Genomic DNA, 7,474 nt, shown 5'->3' on the forward strand with positions numbered 1-7,474 from the left:
TATGACTATCCTTTGCCTCCTAGTTCTTTCCTCTATTTCTTTGTACTTTCCTCTTGTCCCACTATCATGTTCTGCCTTCATTTGGGTTTTAGGCATTCCTCTCGGTTATATTGCCCTTAAAATGAGAGTGTAGGCTCAGTCTTTAAAAAAAGAAAGAAGCAATGGTAGCAGTTGGAAGAGTGGGGCTGGTGATGTTCAGTAGCCAGATGTTTTGGGTCATCATGGGACTAAGTTACTGACCGACCAGGTCCATGAGCCTCAGCCATGTAACAAACTCAAGCCTGTGCAATAGCGTCCCTCAGTGGGTTACCCTATTCTCCCTCTTGAATACACCTGTCTTTGTCCCTGCTGCAGTGAACTAGGGGAAATGAGGTGGTATTGGGCCAGCAGATGACCCCAGGTCATCACCATGAGGCCTGTAACACTGCTGAGGAGGAAAGAGAGGATCAAGTAGCTGTACTAAACTGGGTGCCAGGAGATCCAACGGATATCATGAAGTTTCCAGGGCCTTTGGGAAACCAGAGATTGTCTTTCCTTAAAAAAGGCAATCTAGCAAAGCCCAGATGTGGAATGTGAAAGTACCCAATGTCTACCAACCAGAATGTTTCTACATCCCAGAGAGATGAAGCGATAAAGGGACTGGCCAAGCTCCAGTACCATTTCATGCTTTATCCAGAAACATTGCTGAGGCTAGCTGTCTTTTGGACAGGTTTGTAGCAACTGTAAAAGCCCATCCAAAATAATTGAGTTGTAATGCAACCAGGTTTTTTTTTCTTTTTCTTAGCTGCCAAGACTATTGAGGATGGTGAGAGGTTTCCAGTCCTGAAAGTATTAACAAGAGACAGTTTCTGTGGATGTTCTTTATCTGAAATTCTGAGAATGGAAGAATTATTCTGAGCAATAGAATTGAAATCTTCACACAACCACACCACATTTACCATGCCATTGCAGTGTCATAGGTCTCAGTTATTCTTCAGTTTGCTCAAACTGACCCCATCTCAACATGTAGTATCTCTTACCAAGCAGCTCCTCTACTGTATGGCTTATCAGCAACGTCTGCAATTCAAAGTATCTCGGCTTACTTTGGCCCTGGTTAGTTTAGAGATAGAGAAACTCATTCCTCAATGGATTCTTCCCACAATTTCACTGCTTCAAAAAGCACATATGCCTGATCCAATGTTAAAAGGTGATGGCACACAGCTTTCTCCTCGGCAATTTTTCCTGCTTCTGAACTCCAACTATGCCTACCATTCCCTCAATCTACGCTGATCACCTGTGACAAGGAAGTCTGTAATGAAGATAATGCTTTAGAAAATATGAGTTCTACGAGAAGGAAATGATTCCTCTCATCCACTTTGTAACCTGTTCTGTCCTGTAGTTTTAAAAAGTGTTACCTCTAAATGAAAACCTAAGGCAGGCTGCTCTGGGAACAGGAACATGAAAACCAGGAAAAGATATAAAAAGGCTAAATACCTTACAAGGCTAAATTGAAGTGAGCCAGGAAAAAACAACCTACCAAGCAAAAAATTCCACCTCTTATTTACTGTGTGGTGATTATTTAAATACGGAGTTTAAAAGGTATAAAAATTATCAAAAGGTCCAACATTTTAAAAAACAAAAAATGCATACATATAGTATTTACCAGTTCTACCATTTTCTCTACTTGCCCCATGTCAAAAAATCATGTTTAATGTTTTAAAGTTCCAAAATTCATTACTAGCAAACTTTATACCTAGCATCTTAATGTAATTGCCCTATTTTGATTTCTTCTTCATTGAATACTTAATAAATTTTATGCATGTTGACTTATATACCCTGAACTCCACTCAGCAGGAAATCACTCAAATGATTTTTTTTTTTACCAAGTTAGTGAAATAATGGATTGGTATGACTGTTGTGTTTTATTCATGCTTCGAATAAAAAAGTTACTTGGAAATTGTTCTGTATGTATCAGGTGGTGAGGTAGTTAATTGTGCTAACCTGACTGATAAACACATGTGGGGTTAATTAAAGGGCGGAGGGATAAATAGCTCAGTTCGCTTCTCCTTTCTAGTTCTCAGGTCTCTTGCTTTGTGATGGTTGGACCAGGGTGCAGCTTCCTTAGCCAATCCCCTGCTTCAGCTGGCGAGGCTCACTTCCTGCAACACATCCCCGAGGAGAAGCTGCATGAGGAGAAGCTGCATGGACCTACCTCGATGCAACCCTGGGTGCTGGGACAGCTGTGCAGAGATCCCTGCCAGTGCTGAGATGCTTACACGCTCACTGATTCTGCTTTCTTCCTGCAGTCGGCATCATTGCATCTATTTTTTTGTGTGATGGAGGAGGACTTTGTGGATTGGTGTTGGACAGATGGGTTCACGGGTTAATATTGGACTTCTTGGCTTGGGCAGCGCTGGGTTGGGATGTTTTCTTGATGTGCACTTAACCTTTACACAAAACTCTTTCTTATACGAGTTTATGTGAATTTGTTTCTCTAACGTGCCCAGACTAACACAGGTGGTAAAAGAAAGACCTGTATAACCAAGTTAATGTTTTCATGTTTATCTCATTTCAGCTTTTAAAGTCTAGAAACAAAATTTCTGTTTTTGTTTTTTCCCTTTATCTCCTTTTATTTAAAAAAATTTTTAATATGTTTTTGAAATTCATTTTACTGGGAGCTAATACACAATCTTATACGTGTATGGGATCAGGATATGCTTATATTTGTTTAAAAGATTGTTTGATAGTTATATAAAATAATTTGTGATTTAGTTAATATGTCCAGGAGCTCACCAAAAAATACATATATAAACAACTGAAATTAGATTTTATAATGGATCAGAATTTTTCTCATGTATAGTCAGTAGAAAAGACTGTCTAGATGTTGGAGCAGTTCTATAATTTGAGTCTTTACATGTAATCACTGACTTTAGTACTCAAGGTTACATTGCTAGGATTTTCTCGATAAAAGATATTCCCCTGAGCTCCCCACTCTGTCTATATTTTTCTTAATGATGTCTGGATCTTGAGTTCTGTGTGCTGTCTAAAGAAGGTATTGTAGTCACAACCATGTCCTCCGCTAGCCAGTAAAAATTTGTCTATTGTAAAAATAAGATTTTTTAAATTTGAATCATATCGAGAGATTTATTTTCAAACGCCAAGTATTTAAAATAAATGCTTGCCATGTTTTATGCTAAATTAATCTTCAGCCCCAATGGCCTCTTCTGACATAGCATAGTTTTTGTTGTTGTTTTGTTGTTTTTTTTTAGTAATAAGGAGCCCTGGTGGCACTGTGAGCGAGGCTTTGGGCAAGATCTGTGGCTCAAACACACCAGATGATGTGAGGGAGAAAGATGAGGCTGTTTCCTCCTGTGAAGATTTACAACCTCAGAAACCGTCTCTGTCCTACAAGTCAGAATTGTCTCAATGGCGGTGCATTTTGTTTTCAGTAATAGAAGTCACTCGGGACACAAAGACTTACCCACTCATCTACTAGGCCAAAAGTATGGCAATGGAACCCAGACTGAGGTGCATGAAAAGGAAGGCCTGGCAATCTGACTCTGGAAGGCCAGGGTCGTGAAAATCCGATGGGGCCATTCTCCTCTGCAACACATGGGATCATCAGGAGCTGGAATCAACTGATGACAACTGGGGTGTTTTTGTTTGTTTGCGGCTTTCGTTTTCAAAAGAAGTTGAGGTCATGGTCCCTGCAGTACAAGGATGCCTCATCTTATCTACACATCAATAACGTGACACATCATATGACACTTGTAACATTTCTTACCGTGCTTGTGTATTCAAGCCTACCTTCTTAACAAGGTCATGGTATGAACTGAAGAGGATTTTTTTCTTGTGATCTAACCAATACTGAAAGAGCTCAGGTGGTTAAGAGTTTGGCTGCTAACTAAAAAGTCTGAGCATAAAAGATGTAGTCTTCTTCTTAAAAAAAAAAATTATAGCCTTGGAAACACTTTTGGTCATTTCTACTGTGTCCTAAATGGTCACAGGGAGTTGTAATTCTCTTGGGCTTGCTTTTGGTTTAGCCAACACTGAGTCCTATACTTTATTTAAAAAAGAAAAACTCCACTATTAATGGAATTGATGGGAAATGTTTACATTTTCTGTTTGCCCATTATAATTTACTATTGTTCCAAGTTATTTAAATATTTTCTAAAGTAATTTAAATGTAAAATAGAATGACACATATTGAGTCATATAATGCAATGGAAGAACAGAGTACTAACGTTTATTTTCTGGGGACTAGTGAGAAATGACTAGATTGTAAGTCTTTCAACCAGAAAATAAAGGATTTCAGAATGATAGGAAAGTTTTAAGGAAATGATACAAGGTCCACAGATACCTCACATGGTACTAAATGATTCATAAAATGCAGCATTTTTACATAATATGAAAAAGGTGTCAAGATTGTACATTTCATTAATGGGTGTGATGTAGTACTTTGATTTTCAATAACATACAACATTTGTGGCATAACAGTTATCATAAGACTATTCAGCTATTTTACCAGGCAATAATCCAGTCTTTGCTCATCAGTATAAACTATGAGGACAAAGCCTTTAAAAATCAGAATTAGTCCCATGTAGAAGAGTAAGGCAACAAATACTCACTAAATAGGAGAAGCTGCAACATGGGATCAGCCTGGAGTGTGACAGTGAAGTGTTTTTCCAAAGTCAACTGGAAGGTGAGGAGGTTTGGAATCGCCAAGATGAAGAAAACAATCATTTACTTTCCTAAGCTAACATACCTGCCTTAGTAAGTGCTATTTTAGTGAAAATTGATCATCCAGGTTCATATTTTCTTATGAAATGAGGATTCAAAAGGGAATGAGAATAATGCAAAGGAAAACATTCTGGTTTGCTTATACATAATATGTCACATTTTGAAATGTATTTACAATTGTGTTTTCTTGTTGCCATTAAAAAAATATGAGTCAATAGTAACACTTAAAAGTTAACAGAAAAGTTCATACTTGGGTGTACAAATGTAAATATAACTTGTAGGACTTACAGTCAGTGCTTATGTCATTAGTGAGAACATGGGATGTGAGCTTCAAGATTATTAAAGATTGGAAAATAAGAACTTTATGGAAGATGATTTTTTAGAGAAGTAAATACTGAAAGGAAGCAATGCAATGTCTTCAAATAGCATATATCCATATTTTATGACACGAGGAGTGTATGTCATATTAGAGTGTTTAGGATTTAGGTAGATATTAAAAGTTTCCCCCAATATAGTCTTGAATATATTCTCAAATTAGAATTGTAAGTTTTCCATTGGAGTGTTTCAAAGTCTCTGAAGCTAATGAAAGTGTGTTGAGTCACCTATACCAACTGGCCCTGCTTTCCTTTCCATAATATGCTCTCTGTCTGGTTGGAGACCTTGGGGGGTGAAAATGATGACCACGTTTTGCTGCTAGTTACAAGGTTGGAGGATAAGTCCTCTCCAAATCATCATGGAAAAAAGTCATGGTGACCTACTTTAGAAACCGCCGTCGTTGAACAAGCCTACTGTGGGCCTGATGGCTTTTGTCCTTCAATATGATCAAGATACTACCTCTTGAAATGTTTGAACATCTACCAATTCTTTTTGGCTATTTTCCATTTGTGTATCTCTCTCGTCGTTTTTGATGCTTTGTCTGTTGTTCAGTATTATAATGAAATGATATGCAAAGACCTGGAATTAGAAAACCACAAAGGAAAAACATGCTCAGTATTTATCAAGCTGAACAAATTGAGGATAAAAATTTAAGACCTGAGTAACAATATTAAAAAATTCTAACTTGGTATGGAAAATAAATCTTCTAGCCAGATGACTCCAAGGTTGGCAGTGTGCTGACTGCCCCTGGATCAGCATGTGACAAATCAGGAGACTGATGAACCAGATACAGGATCCAGCAAAGGTCGCAGGACAAAAGAGAATTTAGCTCTGCTTAGGATCTACCTCTTATCCAGAAGGATGTGTCCTTCAACAGAAACCTGACTGAAAGTTTGGGCTCCATCCGTACCATCACCCAAGAGCGTCTAGTGCAGTGGTTCTCAACCTTCCTAATGCTGCGACCCTTGAATACAGTTCCTCATGTTGTGGTGACCGCCAACCATAAAATTATTTTCGTTGCTACTTCTTAACTGTAATTTTGCTAGTTATGAGTTATAATGTACTGGTAAATATCTGATATGTCGGATGTATTTTCATTGTTACAAATTGAACATAATTCAAGCATAGTGATTAATTACAAAACAACATATAATTATATATTGTGAAATATTTACTTCTAATTACAAATAAATGAAATTTTGTCTTGAAGCATGGTGTAGCATGGGTAACAGTCTTCACGCTGGGTATTCATATGTGGGCATATCTGCCTGTGGGCGGACTCGCCTGGAGATGGATAGGAGAGCAGTGTCTCCGTTCCTAAGACCATCGGAAAACTTATTTCCGCTGAAAGGGTCATTAGACCCCACAGGTTGAGAACCCCTGGTTCAGTGGATATAAAGCTAGCCATCACAGACCACCCCTATTAATCTGACAGAACTGTTTAACCATACATAATCTCCATACAAAGATAATAATAAAGTCATACTTGTACCTAACTTGATATAACTAAGGCAAGTACAATGAAAAATATACTAAGCACATTTTCATCTTATATTTAATAAGTAAACAAAAGTATTTGCTGCATGCAAACGAAGAGGAGTTACTTAGAACAATCAGTATTCATTTCTGCAGCTGGTTTTGTAGCTGTAGTTGGTATTTAGAATTATCTTCTTTCAATATCTATTCCATATTTCCTTGAGCAGAGGTTGGTAAGGTGATCATGGCCAGAGATTTAACGCTGCATTAGTCAGAATCTCCGAGCTACCACAGCATTTGAGAGAGGGAGCGTTGCTTGCAGCTCTGGACTGGCAAGTACAATTCAATGGCTAGAGAGAGCGATGCAAGCCTCCAAGATCCAGCAATGAGTAGGAGAGCCCCTTTTGGAGATGCCGAGTCACTGCCACCAGACCTATCCAGCAGTTCCTTAGGTGTGTAGCGCATTTCTTCCCAGGTCACCTTCTGGAGTTCAGATTTATAGATTCACTGTGACTTAACTAGTTATAGTTCTGTTCGGTTTCTGGAATGGCTTGCTTCTCAACGCTGGAAGAATGCATGCAGCAGAAGCACGTTTGTGATCCAGGTAACTTTTATGAGGGAAAGGTAAGTTTCAGGTGTTACAGTCTCAGTAAGTACATGGTGTCCCTGTAAAGCATACACCACGCAAGAGCTCGAGACTGCAGATGATCACTTTGGGAGAGCGTGAAAACCCATGCGAAAGGATTACGGAGAACAGAAGCATGGACCCAGAGTGTGGAGCCAAGAGAGTGGAGCCAGAGAGAGAGTGTGTGTGAGCCCTGAGAAGGCTCTTATGGGAGAGATCCCACTATCCGACCATCAAGAGAGCACCTGAAAAAGAGGAGGATTAGCCTGCTTTCAATCT

General features: G+C 38.7%; 1 pseudogene; it reads left to right on the plus strand.

The window, feature by feature from the left end:
• The first annotated feature begins 492 nt into the window (after positions 1–492).
• Positions 493–7,474, plus strand: part of LOC101649030 — a 26,007-nt pseudogene continuing 19,025 nt past the window's right edge.

This window comes from Echinops telfairi, unplaced genomic scaffold (assembly GCF_000313985.2).
Source record: "Echinops telfairi isolate 266 unplaced genomic scaffold, ASM31398v2 ScPeMD7_1;HRSCAF=3_0, whole genome shotgun sequence".
Lineage (NCBI taxonomy): Eukaryota > Metazoa > Chordata > Mammalia > Afrosoricida > Tenrecidae > Echinops > Echinops telfairi.